Consider the following 20,708-nt stretch of genomic DNA (forward strand, 5'->3'; position numbering starts at 1 on the left):
TGGATATCTATCGTCTGTTGAGGAATTAATCGGAAGATATATATGAATAACAAGAGAAACAAATTAAAGTTAACTGTTCTGTAGAGTAATGGCCCGCAAGAAAGGAAAGAGAGGCTAGCTTGGCGACAAATAGCGTCACGGTTATTTTATTTCTTTTGTACTAAAGTTCAGTGGAGGAACTATAAAAGAAGAATGAAAATTCGTGCTTTAATCAACATATTCGCCTTAAATCATATTCAATCATATCTTTATTCTCCAGTTGATGATGCATATTGAACCTCAACCAATCTCACTAGCTTGCTTAAGAACTGCCTTTCTGATAGATTAGCTCCGCCTCCATCTTGAGGCGAGTTTACAAATAAGTTCCATTTCTTCTGCGTCTGTTTGTTTGGTCTAATAAAAAGATTCTTCATCACCGCAAGCACTCTCGCTTAGCGGTGCTGAAGCGGATTTCATTTCAACGGGTACTGACAGATTTCCACTGACACACCGACACTTCTAGCTTGCTTTCTAGGCTCCTTTCAAAGGTAGGCCGTCAAGGATAAAGCAAGCGATTTACGCTCGAACCTTCTTAGAAGACTGACTGGTCATAAATAGGTTGACCAAGATGGATCCACTACGAAGGGGCAACATCCTTTCACAACTGATGAAATTAAAAGAACAAATCTAATGGCATATCATATAGAGTTTCATCGTCTTGTAAATATACAACATAGATGCACTAGAAGTCTTCGATAGACCCCCCACCCCCCCTCCCCCACACCAAAAAAAAAAGTGCTTTTCGGTCACCATTGGCTTGTTTTTTTTTTTAATTGGCTTTCCTTACATTCATGGGACAGGTAGCTAGGTAGACCAAATGCAAAGTTTTTAATTTATGAGTTCTGAATTTTATGATGACGATGTTAAATGATAATATTGGGTTCTAAATTTAATATTTATATATATTTAATGAATTTATTAACACAAATACATTATTTGAGCAAAATTTATTAAATTCGGCCAAACACACATGTGGCCTACTAGCTCCGCGCCTGAGCTAGACCCAAAACAATACAATCTACATGGGTAATTAATGGGTTCTTCTCAAAAGATACTAAGATATTCAACATCCCAGAAGTCGAAATCAGAAATTGTACAGGGGTGTGGGTACTCAAACTGGCAAAGCTGACAACCAACATTGTTATTTATTTCAATTTCTGGGTTGCTCTCCAATATAATCGGACGCCTTATTTCCATGTCTGCTGCTTCATTCACAACTGCATTCGTTGAAACAATATCTGTCATTTGGTTTTCTTCCCGTGTAATAATAATGGTACTCTTGTCTGATGAATTAGAAACATCAGGTGATGGTTTGTCCACATTATTATTATTATTATTTTTGATCTCATTTTCTTTGGCTTTCTTCACTAGTACTCTTTTACTCCTCTTCATCGAGGAATCATTTTTCACACTCAAATGCTTCTTTAAGTGTGTGGAAGAAATTTTTTATTTCGTCCGGGCAATCGTCCTGCAATAGCTGACCATCTGGACATAATATATACATAAAGATTAGATAATTAATTTCTTTTTATATTAAAATTCAGATTTCAAATCATTCCAAACAAAAAGTTAGAAATTTATTTGTCTCACCTGTTTCCAAGTTCCTGATAAGTTTTGATGACGGTTTCGACTTCTTCCATGGTAAAGGGTCCTTTCCTAACATCAGGGCGGAGATAGTTCATCCATCGTAGTCTACAACTTTTCCCCGTTCTTGAAAGCCCTGCAACCACGGCCAAACATTAAGGGTGGTTTGGTAGGAAGTATTAGGAGAAATATTTTATGTATTATATATGGTATTATTTAGTACTATGTTTGTTAAGAATTTTGGGCTTATGAATAAATCCTATATGGTATTAACTAATACCTTCCGTTTGGTGGTAGGTATTAGTAATACATATGTTTAATACCATGGAATTAAGCTCTGTAAAGGTAAAAATATCCCTCAAATCCTTTTAATCATTTTATTTATTTTCTTGATTTTATGTTTTATATTTGTACTAGTAAATTTATTTAAATAAATTACCTTATACATTTTATTATTTAGAGTTGTTTGTTGCGAAATAAATCAAATACAAATCAATATAATATTTGAAATGTGAGTTGTTTAACATTTACTAATTGAAAAAACAAATATATATATCACTACATGACGTTTGTGATTTTAATTTATTGTATTATTTGTTGATATATATGTGGTTTCTAAGTATATTTATTTTGAACAATTTATAAAATTGCATATATATTAAAACTACAACTTACAAATTTTTAGGTGTAAACATAGATGATTTATTCATTTTTTCAATCGTTTATCATTTTCGATTTTAAAAGTAGATGGTCTATCTTTTGTAAATTGAAAAATTGATGTTTTGTGAGTGATCAGTTTATTAAGATGACAATTATTTATCCTCAAATAATTCAAGTGAGAAAATAATAAACATGACAAAAAAATTGTTCTTCTCCTAGCTAGTTAGACCTAGCTAGTTAGAAGACCCAAAAAAAAACAAAGCCGTCTTTTATCTGTTTTGACTCAGTTGCATAAAATAGAAAATCTCATAATTCTACAAGGTATAATTGAAAAGAAGTGTTTTGTAGAGTTTTAATCCAAACACAAGATTAGGTGGGAAGCAATGAATCAAACACTTGATAAAAAATAATGGCGGAATCCATCGGTGGCCCCTCAAAGTTGGCACCAACTTTCACTTAGACACTTCAACTAAGATTTGTTCATTTTAGACACCTCAAGTAAGGTTCTGATGTGTCATTTTGACACTTTTTTTACAATCACCCAAATATCTAAAGTGTGTGTAATACACTTGCCGCTGATGTGTCAAAGTGACCAATTAAATGAAGTTAATGACCACTTTTTTCTAATCAAAAGTCATTATTTTAAAATTATTTTTGATATATCTGTCACGTTTCTTCATTTAATTGGTCACTTTGACACATCAGCGTCAATTGTATTACACACACTTTAGTTATTTGGGTGATTGTAAAAAAAAGTGTTAAAATGACACATCAGAACCTTACTTGAGGTGTCTAAAATGAACAAAGCTTAGTTGAGATGTCTAAGTGAAAGTTGGTGCCAACTTTGAGGGGCCACCGATGGGTTAGGCCAAAAATAATCCCCACATTACAAATTTCTACATTACTAATTCATGCATTACTAATCCCTACATTATTAATTCATGCGTTATCTATTTTTGTACCAAACAACTCCTAATTGATTAATAAACTTAGAAATGAAGGACTATAAATATTGCAGAGTTAGATTTCTGAGATAATTACTCAATTAATATTTATTATCTTAGTAAATTATTTTCTTTAATTTGTTTAAGAAAATTGGAATCAAAGAGAAAATTAAAAGTGACGCATATGAATTAATCCTAATATTACATGTGTATAATTAAAAATCAAAAGAATGAATAATTAGTAGATGCAACATATATTTGAAATGAAAGCAAAACTGCAAATTTAGGCATATGGCTCCAGTTAAAATACCAAATCTCATGATATAGTCTTTCAATTTTTGGTCTTCCTCAGGAGACCATGCTCCCTTCTTCATCTCCTCCATGTTTGTACTTCGCTGCTGCTGTAGTAGTACTCTTGGCATAATTCTACAATTTTTTGCCTTGTTTTGAAAACCTGAATTTATATTAGCCAAAGAAACCCTTCTTTCCAAGAAAGCTATAGGACTCACCCACTGCCACTACTTCTTTTTGTTTCTACTTTGTCCTCTAGTGCTTCTTGCTGGTTACTATGTTCAGAATAATAAATCAGAATATTTAAGTAAATCATAAAACTGTAAGTCAGAAATACTTTTAAAATGGAAAGAAATACATCTGAAATCATAGAATTTACGGTGTGTCTTTAAAGAATTTAATTCCTTCACTGTATTTGAAGTTGTGGATTATTTTCTTTCAGAATAAAATGGATATATCTGTTAAAGAAATAGCAACACCTCAAACTTCATGAGTAACTCACAAGCTTACTCCTATTTTTTTTTTTTGTAAAGTTTTTGTAAAAATATACCGCTCTGCTCGCAGAGCGAATTAACATAAATCTTTTCGAATATGAGGAGGAAAGTGAGATCGTTGTCTGACAGAAATGATCATCTGTGCTCCAGAGCTACTGGTGGCGGCCGAATCCTTCAATCCGAGGTGAGGCAGAGTTTCATCCTGAGCAATGAAGAGAGAGACCAATCACTTTGATCGTGGTTGTTCTAGCCAAGCCCACGTCCAATAGACTTTCTTTCTACAACCGTAACTTCAGAGAACTCAAAAGTCAACAACAAAATCACACAAAAGACTCGACTTTATTTGTTAGAAAATATATGCAGAAGAAGAAAAAAATTGATGCAAAAACTGAAAGAAAACCTCTCTATTTATAACCAATGATTTGGTTGAAAAGATGCGAACTCACCTGTTCAGAACAAGCTAATCTGTTTAAAACAGGCATGGTAGGGGAAGAAAATGTTTGTTCGCGAAATAAATTTTGTCTAAAAAATTATCAATCAATCATTGTCGAAGCCGAGTGACGAAGATGACGATTTGAAGGTGCACTCTCTTCTTAACCCTTTAAGAGCTAATATAAGTGATTTCCTAATAAGGACAAAAAAAATTTCTATTCTATTAGTGAAAATGATATAACTTTTCATTTTTCCTTTACTTAGTACTCCACATTTCTCAATTCACGTCATTTCAAATCCAACACTTCTCTCGTCTTACTTTTTTTTTGGTTCTACTGGTATATTTAATTAGCGTAAATATTTTTTTTACACTATTAAATTATTCAAATATTTATAAATAAGCTTTTTAAAAATGTGTGATCTCTTATAATGTCAAAGATATTTACATGTAAATATTCTTAAATATTTGTAATCTTAAAAGCAAGAGAGAATATCATGATCCGAATTTAATCGAAACTCCACGGGCTCCGAATACCGAATGAAAAAAATAATAATCTCATAATATAAAAATTTCTTACGCTAATGATGTAACTCTTATTTTTTTATAAATTCTTTGAAGGAGCTGGAGTTGAATTTTTCTAACGATTGGCAGTTGGAGTATGAAAAGGAAAATGAATTCTTGGTTTCCCACTTGGTCAGTTTGTCAAAAGAATACTCCACATTTGAACTATGATCAAGATACTTCATGTAAAAATCATAATATGAGCATGCTTATAAATCTTGAAAATATTATTTACTATGCTTATGTGTCTATCAACTGCTCAGAGCAGGAAATAAATGAGTGTGTACGTGGTCAAACTAAAATGCTTCGTTACACTTGCTAATATAGTTAAAGATGTCCATGGTGCTCAGTTTATATTTTTATATGCCTGAAAGTTAGACACTTAACACGTTTTCGTTGAAAAATACAAAAAATAAACTTATACATCTGTAGAGGGGAGTTTTATTAATAAATTCATATTAATACTACAATAAATATGATATATAGCTATGAAATTATTAGCTATGATATAAAATTAGTCGCTAATTGTCCATTTTTAGTGACAAAAATTATATTTTGTGCTTAAATATATGAGACGCGTATTTTTAGTGAGGAAACATAAATATTCATAGCAAAGCTTTGTCCACTAAAATTTCCCACCAGAAAATGAATTGGCGCCATTTATTGTGTACTATTAGCCACAAATTTGAGGTTATTAGTGACACGTTATTTTGTCACTGATGATGTTCGCAATTAGTGACAATTTTTTTGTCCCTAATTTGATTAAATTTTGGATACGAAAAACTTTTGTAAACTATAATGATATATTAGCGACGAATCATTTTTTTTTGTCCTAAAAGAGTTAAATATTGTATACGAAAAACTTTTGTCACAAAAAATATATCGATACATTAGTGACAAATCATTTTTTTGTCTAAAATTAGGTAAATTTTGGATTCAATTTTTTTTGGTCACAAAACATATATTTTGTCACTGATAGTTATAACAATTAGTGACAATTGTATTATTTGTCTCTCTTTAACCTACAATTTAGTTACAATGAAATTTTGTCACGGATAAAATATTTGTTCAAATGGCTACGACCTAAATTTTGTAGTTGAATAGCGAAATTATTGGATATGAAAATAAAATCATAGTTATAAATTATAAAATCATTAATTTTAAACACGTTTTTAACTAACAAAATTTTGTTTTAGAGAAAGATTATCTATTATACACCACACAAGCATAATATTTTTTCTAAAATATTAGACCATATTGCAAATAAGCGACATAGACAACATCACATACTAAAAAAGATAAAATGCTTAAATACCATTAAGATAGTTTGAATAAAATAAATTACAAACAAAATTTCTAAAAAACTATCAAGTGTCAACAATTTTTCAAATGTACCACAATTTGTAGAACTCCCACAATAAGCATAGCCGCAACCAATTTGTTGCATTTGTTAGCAACCGCTATAATTAACATATGGACCTCATAATCAAATAAAAAAACATATTAACACTAAAATTGTCAACATAATTTAACAACCCAACCCAAGTATATCATCATAAAGCAATATCCCTAGTGTACAAATAAATTCAAACAAAATATTCACTCCAACCATTCTAACATCTATTCTAATTGCACAATCACATTATCATAATATCTAATTCAATTGCAAGAAACTTCAATACTTTCAGCAAGATTACTACCCCACAAATAATCTTCTTGTGTCCATAGATGATATGATTTTACTATCTACATTGCTTGTGTCCCAAAGACAAACCTTAATGAAAATTTACATAAAATTGGGCAGAGTTTCCCCGGCATATCTAAAAGTTTCCTGTCTCACAAATCAATGACATATTCAATCAATATCGCCAAAATAAGTCATAATATTCATCAACACTCTATTAAGATTCTAATAATACTAAATCCACCTCCAAATATGAAATATACTATCACAAGTCGCTAATAACGAAAGAAAAACTCATGACACTAGTGAAATGACAACGGAGAGACTCTAAGAGTTTAAAAGAAAAGGACAATAGAAAATAAATAACTTCTTGCCTATGCAAAGCAATGCTCGCTCACTAGAAACTTGTTAACTCATGTACTCTAGCTAAAGAAAGCCTCGTAGACTTCACCTGTGATCTCTATAAAAAATATTGTGGAAAGTGAGTCACTAACTCAATGAATAATAATACTTAACCACAAACATTTTTAATAGAGAAATGTCATAAAACATGTTAGTGTAATAATCAGAAAATATCATAAAATAAATGTCTTTTAAAAAATGATAACAATAATCTAAATAGAGTAAAATAAATTTAAACAAGGTACTAATATTATCCAAAAGACTATCTCCGACTTAAGGAGAAATAACCATTGTTATGTGGCATCTCTGGCTCACTAGAGACCACAATGTCTTTAACAGAACTTCTACCCAAGTCTCTAGCTCCCATGTAATTAGTAGTACAATTGAATTCACCTACGCCTCAAACATTTTCTTTGGGGGTAATATTTCCACCAAGATTATCAACATCAGGTGGGACCCTCCCTCCACAGGAACCTTTAAGCTTAATAGTGATAGTTCTTTTACCAATCTTCAGAAGGCATAGGAGTAGTTCGAGATGACCTCGACAATGAAGAATTGGTTTCCATCAAAAGATAGTTGGAATTAACCCAACTTACATGAATCCATCCGAAAAATTCAATTTAAATACGAATGGATCCTTCTTAGAAAGCACTAACAATGGTGGAATTGGAGATATTAATAGAGACCACGATGGTTACTAGATATTGGGGTATAGTAAAAATACCTTTGCTCATAATCATGTTATATGGTAGAAGTAGAAGCCCTCTTGTATGGCCTACAATTAGCTATAACACATAAGTTAGCGCTTATTAAAATTGAAACTAGGTCCACGAAAATTCTTGAAAAAATGGATCATGCACACCCTATTTATGCTTCAATGATTAAGCTTGCAAATTGCTTATGAGAAAGTTGAGAAATCCAGTGCTCCGCCATAATTTTTGACAAGCCAACAAGGTAGCAGACATTTTGTCCAAGATGGGTGCCAACCTAACAACGTCCATACACACTACTAATATGCTAACTCCTCTTGACTCGGCCGTAGCTATAATACAAGCAGTTCAAGAAGGAGCAACTACTACTAAGCTAGTTTCTAGGATTACATGTAATAAATTAGCCTGATTTTGTAACCTATCTGTAATCGCTAGTACTAGCAAAAATGTAATCACTTAACTATATATATAAAATATCCCTTTATCCCCCCCAAAAAATGGACAAAAAGCCCAACTATATACTCCCTCCATTCTTATTTATATGTCGTCCATACTAAAAATGGATAATTCTTAATATTTGTCATTTCACAAACTCAATGGATAAATGATATTATTCTTTCTATTACCCTTTTGTTTAATCAACATCATAAATATGATTAAATTTGAAATCATAAATATAATTATTTTTTTATTGGAGTATAATTTTGTAAGTAGTTTAGTTTACTCTTAGGAAATTATAAAACTCCATTAATGGAAAGGGTAAACATGGAAAAAGTTTCAAACATTTCTCTTTAACTTTGAACAATTCAACTATTTTGATCAATGAAAAAAGCTCTAGAAATTTAGTTAATATGAGAAGAATAGTAAATTTATTTAATTTCTTAATACATATAAAATCTAAAATAGTGACATATAAATAGAAACGGATGAAGTATATAATAATTAATAATTATACATGTCGTTCATATCAACAAAATGAACTATAAAATATGATCAAACATAGGCCCTAAACCCCCAAAGCTACAATTAGGAATGGATCCATTAATAATTTTACTCATTTTCAATTAGGAAAGTACAAGAACCTCTTCAATATCAGTTTGTAATGTGTTTTTTCCTTAATCTTTGAAGAACACAATCTGATCCATTCGAGAAGTTTTCCACCGGTGGTGTTTCTTCAGATCCAATTTCAAAGGTCTCGATCTTTGCATGTCAGCTTAAATCATATATCTTTGATGTCTTCATCGTCTCTCCTGCTCCGGTCAGGTTTCTACTAGTATTTTTTTTTTGATAAATAAACAGTTTTATTTATTACTAGTAGTAATTACAAAAGGAACTTAAGCTATAACAACTTAAGTCCATCAACAACAGTATCTTACTTCAGCGTAACTAAAGATCTTTATTCTATGCGATTACACGAGGTAAAAGTTCAGAGTTCTTAGTCTTCTTTCCACACTTGCATTTAGATGTACTCTTTGACACACCTCTTGTATGATATACTTAATTACCAGTGTTGCGTCTTTAGCTCTTCCTCGGAACACCTTTAAGTTTTTTTCCTTCCAAATGTGGTACACACATCTAACAGCTACCATTCTGAAGATTACTGCATTTGGGCTCTTCCCTTTCTTTGTAGTCATCCAAGTAAGTTCTTGTTGCCAGTCTCCAGGATTGCGGATAAGTCCTTGCCAAGTCAACACCATCTCCAAGCATAGGCTGTATAAGGTCATTCAAAATACAAGTGGCTAATACTCTCCAAACTAGTGGCACATAAAGGACATTTCAAAGTATTGCCAATTTCCCATCTATCAAGTCTGCCCCTTGTAGACAACTTCCCAACGCTGCTACTCTAAATATAAAGAGCCATTTTGGTGCTCCCAAGTTGTTGCATACTAGCCTTCTCTATGGGACTCTAGGGAAAGGTCCTTGCATTTTCCTATATAGCTTTCAAATGGAAAAACTTTGCATAGAAAGATACTGATCATAGTCGTAGCCTGCTGATTCAAAGCACGTTTTTCCTTAATTTGCTAGTGATGCTTCAACAGTTCAATTAATGTTAGAACAAGAAGACAGTGAACTCTTATTAATAAATGACGTGTGTGAGACTTGTCAGATTGATGATTTATCTTCTTTTTAGATTTTTCTTTAGTTGTCAATGGTTGGTTCTTTAATATAACTATTTTTGTTAAACCAATGAATTTTATATCTTACGAACATTCTAAAATTACATATTGTGTTTTGGTAGATTTCTGCAAATCAATGGCACCAGGTGGACATGTCTTTAAGCAAACTACACTTACGGGAGAAACTATTCAAGATACTCAATCACTGGATGAATCAAATAACCCTACTCCTGCTGTTAATACAGGTAATACATTTATTATATTGATTATGATTAAATTATTTAGTTATTGGCCAAGTTGAACTTTTTTTTTTAAATGGATAGGTATTGTGATCTACATCTTTGAAATTCAACGACTTTTATGTAATATGTGAAACTTATAATCAGTGGACATGATATGAATGATCATAAAAGATGCTATTAGCCTTTATATATTCTCTTTGTTTTATCGATGAATTTTTTGACTTAATTGTTTGTGATAATACAACAAAATAAAGCAAAATTTTGTGTGGTGATGGGGGTGAAACTGAAAGTCAGGAAGTGCACTCATTTTATTCAAAACTCTTGACAAATACTTCAGCAAATGACAAACAGGAGTGGTGATATGGGATCACCCTGCCTGAGCCCCCTCTGTCCCTCAAAGTACCCATGTCCCTCCCATTACTCTTTACAGAGAACTTTGTAATTGTGACACAACTCATAACCAGCTTGGTAAAGGTTTCAGGAAAACCAAACCATCTCATAGCTTCTTCAATAAATTTCCAACTAACCATGTCATATGCCTTCCTCAGATCAATCTTCATAAGACACCGTGCAGAAGTCTTCCTGTTATAATATCTTAGTAAATCATGACATATCAACACATTGTGAATTAATGATCTACATTCTACAAAGGCTGCTTGGTTTTCTGTTACCAAGCTAGTAAGAACCTTCTTCAGTCTTAGACACATCACTTTGGATATGCATTTGTAAATAACATTGCAACAAGAGATAGGTCGAAATTGGCTGGCATATTCTGGTATTGTTACTTTAGGAATTAGAGATATAATAGCCGAGTTAATTTGTTTTAATAACTTTCCAGTCTCCAGGAACTGTATGATTGCTTGAGTCACATCTTCTCCCACCACACTCTAAGCTTCTCTAAAGAAACCACTTCCATAACCATCTGGTCTTGGGCTCTTATTCACATTGATACTGAACATTGCTCGCTTTATCTCCTTAGCTGAGTAATGGTTTACCAGTTTCAGCTGTTGTGGTATTGTAAGTATGGGTCCATTCGTCAAAAAACTACCAAACGCTTTTACTCTCTGCCATTCCTTCTTACGCAACAGTTCCTCATAATACTCCACAAAAACCTGCACAATAGCTGTATTCTCGCTTTGTAAATTCCCCGCCTTGTCTTTGATTTGTGTGGTAGCCTGTTGTAGTCTTTTATGTTTGATAACAGAGTAAAATTACCTAGTATTATCATCTTCCATCCTTTGCCAAGTAGCTTTGCTTCTCTGCTGCAAAAACACCTCAGCAAAATACGATGATTTTCTATACCTTTGACATTTTTGCTTCTCTTGTTCTTGAAATGTTGTGTCAGTTGGGTTTCCATGTAGGGCCTTTTGTACCAGAGCCAATGCTGCCCTATCTTCCTCTGCTTCAGTAAGAATATTCCTAAAGCGGTCTCTGTTGAGTTCCCTGAGCCAATGTTGCTTCTTTCTTTCACAGTGAAATCTAGAAAATTTTATCTGAGGGTTTCAGAGCTCACACATTCACAATTCACAATTGGGATTATCATTAGTGACAGTACAAAATCTGTAACAATAATTTTTAGAATCCAACGACATTTCTGTCATTTGTGGAACTTTTAACCAGCAGCATGATCTGAATGATCAAAAGAGATGCTATTAATTGTCTTATATTCTCTTTGTTTTGTCAATGAATTTCTTGACTTAGTTGTCTGTTAAGATACAAAATAATAAAGCAAAATTTTTAGCTGTTTCATTTTCATCCTGTACCTACTGCCATATGTGCAAAATTTTTAGATTTTAGGTGATATTTGAACTGATTTTTTTTTCATCATATGATTCCACTAGAATCAGGAAAGGTCGTGGCAAGACTAGAGGGAAAGGTCTTGAAAAAATGAAGAAGTCTATGGGAGGCAAGATGAAAATAGAGATTCCAGTTGGTAAAGGAAGGCCAACTAAACCAACTCAATCGGTAAAACTGTCCAATGACTTGGGAATAATTGCTCGAAATTTTCTTCCACTTCCAAATAAGTGGAAGGAACTCACAAGAGAGGACAAAGATGCAGCACTTATTAGATGCCACTTAAGGATTCTATACTCTTGTAAATTTATTACATGGTAGTGATTATACCGAGTTCTTTTTTTGGGTACTACTATTATTCATCCATCTATTTTTTTTTTTGACGAACTACTCGGCTATATCTATCTACAGAGATATGTAGTAGTAAGTTCAATAATGGTCTCTTTTGCTTTATTCTCTGAGATTCCTATTTTCTGTTTTTAAAAAATATAACAAGAATTTTAATTTATTGGCAACAACTAGAAAACTAGAAAACAAACGACTAGTACATGTGATCAACTACTAGCTACTAAAACAACAACTAGGGGTATACATTCATCTCTTCAAGCTTCCTTCCTTAACTCTTCCTCAGGGGATCCTCTGAAGAAGATATCTTGTACAATCCTCTAAAAAGATAACAACTTGCCTTATGCTGCCAAGGCCATTCAGCAAATTCAAGTAGCAGAGCTCTTGCCTTTAGAATGTGCCCGTGCCTACTCCAACTCTTTAGCCTATTTAAATGCTTACCTAGGTACTCCTTGTTTGTGTAAAAGATTACTCCATATGGTTCTAGAGCACTTCCACGTGAATGCTTCCCAATTCTGTTGAACCTTCCTCCCCTATGTCCATGAATAATAACAATAGTAAGCAAAAGATACAAGACCACAGAAATCTAAAATAGCTTTTCTGCTCCAAAACGACTAATGATGGCATTAAAAGAGAAGTTGTCGATCCTTGATCTATACCAGTTCATCATTCAAATGGGTAATCTAACCATAACAAAATCATAGCTCAACATTCATCGGTACATGCAATTTCATCTAGTCTTTTCGTGTTAATTTTCTGTTGCAGATGGGTACTTGTGCTCGTTGATACAAGGAGCTTCTTTTCTTAAAGCACCACTATACTGGTCCTAGTAACCTAAAATGTTTTGAAAGAACCAGAGACTACAACAGCTATGACCATGTAAATATTCAACAAACATGTACATGAACGTTACATTTCTTTTCTCTTTTGCCCTCTTCTGGTACTTAACATCTATTTAAGCGTAATCTTTTTTGAGAACCAACCAAATAGTGGTGGGATCATATAACATTACAAGTTAAAACAACTATTTGAAAGTGCACGCTCCGAGGAAGAAGCTGGTAAAATTGAAGTGCCAGAGTTGACCCTGAAAATTGGAATAGGCTTTGTGACATGTGGACCAATCCAGAGCATAAGGTAATTTATATTCATGTTATTCTCGTTGTTGTTTTTTTTGTAAATAAAGGAAATTTGTTATCAAGTATGAAGTTACAGAAGCTCAAATTAAAACAAGACAGGCAGACTTGGACATTCCTAGCTCCTGATTATCCTACTCATCTATTTTCTTCTACTATATAGACTATGAATAACATCTAAACATTTGAATATGGTGCCTATTATGTGGCTTCAGGTAAGCCCTGAAGCAGACCTCCTAGGCAATGTGCTTGAGAACATCATCAAAGCTTATATTCTTCTTCTGGAATGCTCTTTGGTTCCTTTCCTTTCGGATATAATATACTGCTGCAGCTAATACTATCTTATAAACCACAGCCCTGCTACTTCTCCCTTTACACCACTTCTCCTCCCATTTGAGTTCCTCCTCCCATTCTATACATGTTCGCTGGATGTGCATCCATTTGAGCAGCCTAAACCATATATGTCCAGAGTAATTGCATCCAAAGAACAAATTTTGAATAGACTCAGGTTGGCTATAACACAATTGACACTGTAAGTTTATATCCATTCCCTAATTGGTCAATCTATCACAAGTATATATTCTGCCCAGTGCTACTAATCTGTGTATAAATATCCATTTTAGTGCACTGTGCACCTTGATTGCCACATCAATCCCTTCCAGCTAATCCTTGCACATTGTCTTTGTATAGTTTGGTATATACTCTTTATGGTCAATCTGGACATTGTATTTTTGTTGTTATTAAAGTTATGATATTTATAATTTCTTGGTAGAAACATTGCGACTTAAACAAGGTCAATCGAACTAAGCTTAAATCTAATCATTTCATGGGGTCAAAAGCTTTTGTAGCAGCTCGTGCTGAAATTGTAAGTTATACCTTTTTTATTTTTTTTTATAGTGAAATTTTAGTACTATTTCAATTGTTTTCTTGTTTTACAGGGTGAAACTAAACCTGAAGGAGTGGAGCCTGACAGAATCAAGTTCAATAAGCATACTTATTACACTAACGAAAAAGGATGGTCGTCTCAAGAGGCTGAGACTCACTATGTAAGAAAATTAATATTTTTTAGTAACATATCCATTGCATTTGTCCGATTAATATTTTTCAGAAGTTGTGCCTTCTTTAAATAGTATTAATATTTCTATACAGAACAACATGAAAGATTTGAAAGATCTGTACAGTTCAGGAGAGTCTTTCATGAGTATTGATGAAATTGTGGATACTGTACTTGGTACAAAATTGGGGTACATAAAAGACCTCGGTTATGGTCCAAAACCTAATACTACAAGAGCTACACAAAGGAGGACAGCAGAGTTAGAAGACTCTCTCAAAAAGGCAAAAGAGGAAGCTGCTGCTATCCAACATAATTTACAGAAACGATTAAATGCAGTTGAAACTGTGGTAGAAAATCAGCAGTCTCAGATAGAAAATCAACAATGTCAAATACAAGACCAACAATCTCAGATTCAAGCATTAAATTCTCAATTGGACACAGTAGTGGCACGCCAGGAGGAAGTGTTTAAGAAAATGCAACCTTTTGTTGACTCATCACCATCAAGGTTACAAGTAATGTATACTTATATGATAAGTTTTATTTAATTTCTTTTTATTAAATACATAAATATGTAGCATTTAGTATCTATCTTTACATATTTTATATTTTTTATGATGCAGCGGACATTGAGCTCCATCAGAATGTCACCTTTAAGTATATTTCTATTTTTATTTTGCTAGCTAGCTTAAATTTCATGTTTAACAAGTTGTAGTTTAAACAAATTATAGTTTGTTTGTATCATGATATATATAAGTTGATAGATTACCTCCTAAAAGAAATAGTATTGAACATGCATATTACTTTAATTTCAGTTGCTTCCTAAGCTTACTGGACAGATTGTAGAAAAAGCTACTAATATACCTTATATATGGGAAACATTGTCAACAACTAAGAGAGATAAATAGGAGATTTCCCTCCTTATTACAAAATTTTGTGGATTTTAAGACATAGAAGTAGGATATCAACATTGTAGAGCTTCAATTGCTATCCTTCTCAAATCTCTTACTCCTCGCTTCTGGTATATCTGGTCATTCACTGATGATTTGGTCTGCTTTTTCTTAATTATTGATAGCAAAGTTTTGGAGTATTAGGAAAAACTTTTTTTCTTCAAAATGGTGTATCATCAACATTAGCAGCATTCCAACAAAGTAAGGCAGTAGTACATCTAGTTAAAGATATAAGTGAAAATTCTTGTTCACCATCAAAGCTATTGTAGGTAAAAATAAGATGACTATCTTCCTGAAAATCTACCATAGTCCACAGTTGGTAAAGATGTTGGGTCTTGATCTTGAACTAAAATAGGGAGGCTTACTTCAACAAATGTTTGGCAGGAACATGTGTATTACTCACCCAAGATGACCTTCCTATTATGTATGATTTGTCTTTTCAGTGCTTATAAAACTGAGAATTACAACATATGGAAGACATAAATTGTGTTACAAATTCTACTTTTTGTCCCTATTATGAAAATTTTAAATTAAATATTAATTTTATTTTTCTTTCTTTAATTTGCATAGGTATAAAGGTGAAAAATGAATCAGGACTAATTGAAAGCTAAGTGTCACTACATTATTGGGACTTTGGAAGAAATCTCTACTTATTTGTCTTAGTTTAGGAGTAATATTTAGTATATTTCAGTTATTTTCTTGTTATTGGACATATTTTATTTCTATTTAAGGAACTTGTAATGTTTTAGTTCTTTTGAATTGTATGATGAAGGATGAATATTACCTTAGTATAATTTATGTTCTTTTAAATTGTATGATCATGGATGAAATTTATTGTTATTTTTCATGTTTTATTATTTAATTTTCAGTCTATTCAACACACTAATTTTTAAAAATATCAATATGAAATAATTAAATGTCATCAAATATTTATAATTAGTGATAAAATATTTTATCATTAAAGGTAACTTTTAGCAACGATTAAATTAAACTTTTCAAGACAATTTGTTTTGTCACGAAAAAAGTAATTCGCCATAAGTTGACTACATTAAGTGACAATTTTTTTTGTCTCAGTACCCTCCTTTTTATTGAATATGAATTAATTTTTTATTTTGTGACAATTGTAATTGTCACTAATCATTATAATTTATAGTGTCAATTATACGCTGTCGGTAAAAGCAATACTTTTAGTGACAAGATAATAGATTTAACTACAAAATTGTTAATCTTTTTTATAATAATAAATTTGTCCCTAATTTATACATTTAAGGACGAAATAATTTTTTGTATATAAAAAATAATCATTAGTGACGAAATTATATTTATTCAACTACGAAATACATAGAACTTTAGAGACAACTAGTATCGTCATTGATTGAATGAAATAATTAGTGACAATGTAGTTTTGTCGGTAGTAAGAATTTTTTTAGTGACAAAGTCATACTATCAACTACAAAAATAGTACATTTTTTATGACAAATAAATTCATCATAAATATTTATGCATTTGGGGACGATTTTTTTTTTTGAAGTTAATATGACATTTTTAGCAACGACGCACTAAATCGTTTCTGTAGACTTTTAGCGACCCACGTTTAGAGAAGATTGATTGACAAATTTTTTTTCATCACACAAAATCTTTTGTGACGAAAATGATTTATAAGCGACGAGATTATTTTTCCCTAATAATCGACTTTGTTGTAGTGTAAATTTGTCATAAAATGTTGATCAAGTCAAAGTATTAGTTAATAAAGTTGGATTAATAGTTAAGTTAAATTATATGACTTAAATAAAATTCAAATTATATTTGGGTTAGCCTGTTAAGTTAACAAGACGAACCCAACTCATATTCTTCAAGCCTAAAGTCCTCTAACATTACTTGAAGACCAAAATACCCTTAAAATACATAGAAAAGCTCTGCACTTCAGTGGTGATCCGCCAGTCTTCTGATCCGCATACAAAGAAGTTTTCGTCTCCAAATTATGAGCCGCAAGTTCTCATATTTCTGTGATTGTGATTAAAGGTTGGGTCCGCATTCGTAGTGAAGTTTCAACGAGTATTTCATCGATTCAAGAATAAAGCAAAATTCTTGAGTTAATGATCGCGAGGAGAAGAATAAGAGGATTATATTTTTTCATTAGATTTTATAAATATTGTAACCTTTACATAAGTTATTAAAATATAAATATCATTATTTGTCATCATTTTTATTTCTTAATTACTATATTTTATGAACGAAACTTAATCGCATACAAAATCTAATCCACTTGCTTGTGTTTTTTAATTTATCCACTAGCTATGGTTGATGAATACTTGAAGGAATCTCAATAATTAGAAATTCTAAATTTCTTTTGGCACGGAAAAACAACCCGTAGGAAGGTTGTCAAATTTTAAAAATTAATATTATTTCATTGCCTCAATATATATAACATTACTACTTGATAGGATATAAAAAATTAAAAAGGGAAGTAAAATAATTGAAATTCATGTTAAAAATAAGCCTTAAATAGTTAAGTGACTCGTATTAAAAAAAAGTTGGAGAAAACGAAGGATCCAACTTGGAACGAGGAAGAAGCACAGATTGTGAGAGTGACAAAGAGCTGATGCCAGTTTTCGGACGTATTGTTATGGCCCGCCACTTGATCTTGAAGAAGGTAGAAGAATCTAGAGTCTTAGAGAGGTTAGTGGAAGACTCTAGATCCTTATAGAAACTTGTAGAGAAGTCTTGAAAGACTTAGAATTTTCTAGAATGTGTAGAGAATTCTAGAGAGGGACTTCTTTGTAAATATGGAGGGACTTGTATAACAATTTTTATTTATACTTGAGCCCCTTAGGAGTAGTATAAATAGAGGGGGCATTCATTTGTAGCAAACCATCAAGCAATCAAGTATTCTTCCAAGCAATACAAAAGCCTTCTTCATAAAAGCTCTCTTCTCTTTCTTACAATCTAGCGTTCCATTAGCGATCTAGTCCTAAAGGCTTACTTGAGCTTACAAGATCGTGAAAGATTCGTGAGTAAGTTGTCAAATGCCATACGGAGATCTTAGTAGAAGTCTAAGTCCGTGACAACGTGGTATCAGAGCGAGGTTTTACTAAGGGATATGGCAAGTGAGGGAGACATCAACGCCACTACCGCCACCAACGTCAAGCAAGATGTTGGAAGGAAGCACCGCAAGGGAAAGAAAAACTCTAAGAGAAATGAGGAGGTGCCGCTTAAGCCTACACCAAGCGAGGCCCTAACATCCTACTCACCCTCGGCCACTGAGGTGAGTGACGATGAGCGAGGCGAGGAGCCCGTGGATGTCACACCCGACATGGAGTGGATTGCAAGGGTGGATGCTTCCCAGCAAGCTGTGGAGATATTAGGCAAATGCTTGAACAAGGTCGACGGCAAGTTCAAGTCTCTAGAGGAGTTCACCCTTGAGGAGAATGACAACATCCGGAAGGAGTTGGAGGTGCGCAAGGCTGCCGAGTACGAAGTGAAAGAGGTGATCACTTCCTTGGAGTGTCGGCTCATGAACGCGCTAAGCACGATGGAGACCATGAAGGCCGAGATAGCAGCACTCAAAGGAGACATAGATGCCGGGAGATGCATGACGTCTAGTGCGGATTGGGAGGCCAAGATTGAGGCTCCCAAGCCACCAATGTTCAAAGGTACCCGTGATGCACAAGAGGTGGAGAACTTCCTTTGGCACTTGGAGAATTACTTCAAGTGTAACAAAGTGAAGAGCGATGAGACGAGGATCAACACGGCCATGCTATACCTCTCAGAGATGGACATATTATGGTGGAAGCGCAAGGAGTCCGAGATCGGGAAGGGTCTATGCACCATCAACATCTGGGAGCAGTTCCGGGACGAGTTCAAGAAGGCCTTCTTCCCCAACAATGTCATCTATGAGGCCAAACGCAAGTTTCGGGAGCTGAAGCATATGGGTACCATACGTGCCTATGTGAAGGAGTTCACTACCCTTATACTTCAAATCCCCAACCTTACAGATGAAGATATGCTCTTCCACTTCATGGATGGGCTGCAGAGCTGGGCCAAGATGGAGTTGGAGCACCGTCAAGTCAGCACCATCGATGAGGCCATCACCCAAGCCGAAGCCTTGACGGACTTTAAGCATGACAGGCACGACAGAGGCAAGGGCAAAGAAATAAGGAGTAGTCATGCCAAAGGTGGGGGAGATCATGGCAAAGGCAAAGAGCAACATCCTCCACCCAAGAGCCATGATTCCAATAAGTCCGATGGTAGGAGGTTCGGGCGACAGGGCTACGCTGAGAGAAAAGAGCAGACCACGAAGGGCAGCGGCTGCTACATATGTGGAGGTCCTCACGGCTATGCTAGGTGTCCGGAGATGAAGAAACTTGGTGCCATACTGAGGGAGAGAAAGGATAAAGAAGTAGACCAAGGATAGGGCTCGGACACGACTCAGCTAGGCATGATCGGGCTATGTGGAGCCATCGCGAAGCAAGCTGAGAAGGCGGGCGATTATTCTGCCCAGTATGTTGACATATCCATCAACGGACGACCAGCTCGTGCCATGGTGGATTCTAGAGCAGAAGCCAACATCATGACCAAGACGGCGGCAGCAAAGTTGGGGCTAAGTTATGGGCCAAGCAACACCCGCCTAAAGACGGTCAATGCACCATTGACTCCCGTGTGCGGAGTCGCTCATAGAGTGGACATCACGTTGGGCAAGTCGCAAGGTAAGACAAGCTTCACTGTCGCCCCCTTAGATATCTTTGATATCATCCTTGGACAGGAGTTCTTCCAACGGTACCACACGATGATCGATCCCTACCTCCAACAACTCTTGGTGATGGAGCGAGAGGGACCCTGCATGGTACCTCTAGTCAAGATGCCAAAGAAAGAAGGACAAGCCCACCTGTCGGCCATGCAGCTTGTGAAGGGCCTAAAGAAGGGGGAGCCGACGTTCGTAGCCACCATTGCGAGCTTAGATGAAGGCAATGGTACTAAGGAGACATTACCACCTTGCATAAAGAAGGTGCTTGAAGAAAACAAAGACGTGATGCCCGAAGAGTTGCCAAGACACCTACCTCCAAGGCGCGAGGTAGACCACAGGATCAAGCTGGAGCCAGGAGCAAGGCCGCCCGCATACCCACCATACCGTATGGCTCCTCCCGAGTTAGAGGAGCTGAGGAAGCAGTTGAAAGAGCTCCTCGAGGCCGGTCAGATCCGTCCATCCAAGGCACCTTATGGCGCACCAGTATTGTTTCAAAAGAAGAAGGATGGCTCGTTGCGCCTATGCATAGA

The 20,708-nt window shown here is 34.3% G+C and overlaps 1 pseudogene; it reads right to left on the reverse strand.

Moving 5' to 3' along the window:
• Nucleotides 1-1,083: 1,083 nt before the first annotated feature.
• LOC129894653 (transcription factor WER-like) lies at nt 1,084-3,730 on the reverse strand (annotated as a pseudogene).
• Between the last annotated feature and the right edge of the window lie 16,978 nt (nt 3,731-20,708).

The sequence above is a fragment of the Solanum dulcamara genome, chromosome 7 (genome assembly GCF_947179165.1).
Source record: "Solanum dulcamara chromosome 7, daSolDulc1.2, whole genome shotgun sequence".
Classification (NCBI taxonomy): domain Eukaryota; kingdom Viridiplantae; phylum Streptophyta; class Magnoliopsida; order Solanales; family Solanaceae; genus Solanum; species Solanum dulcamara.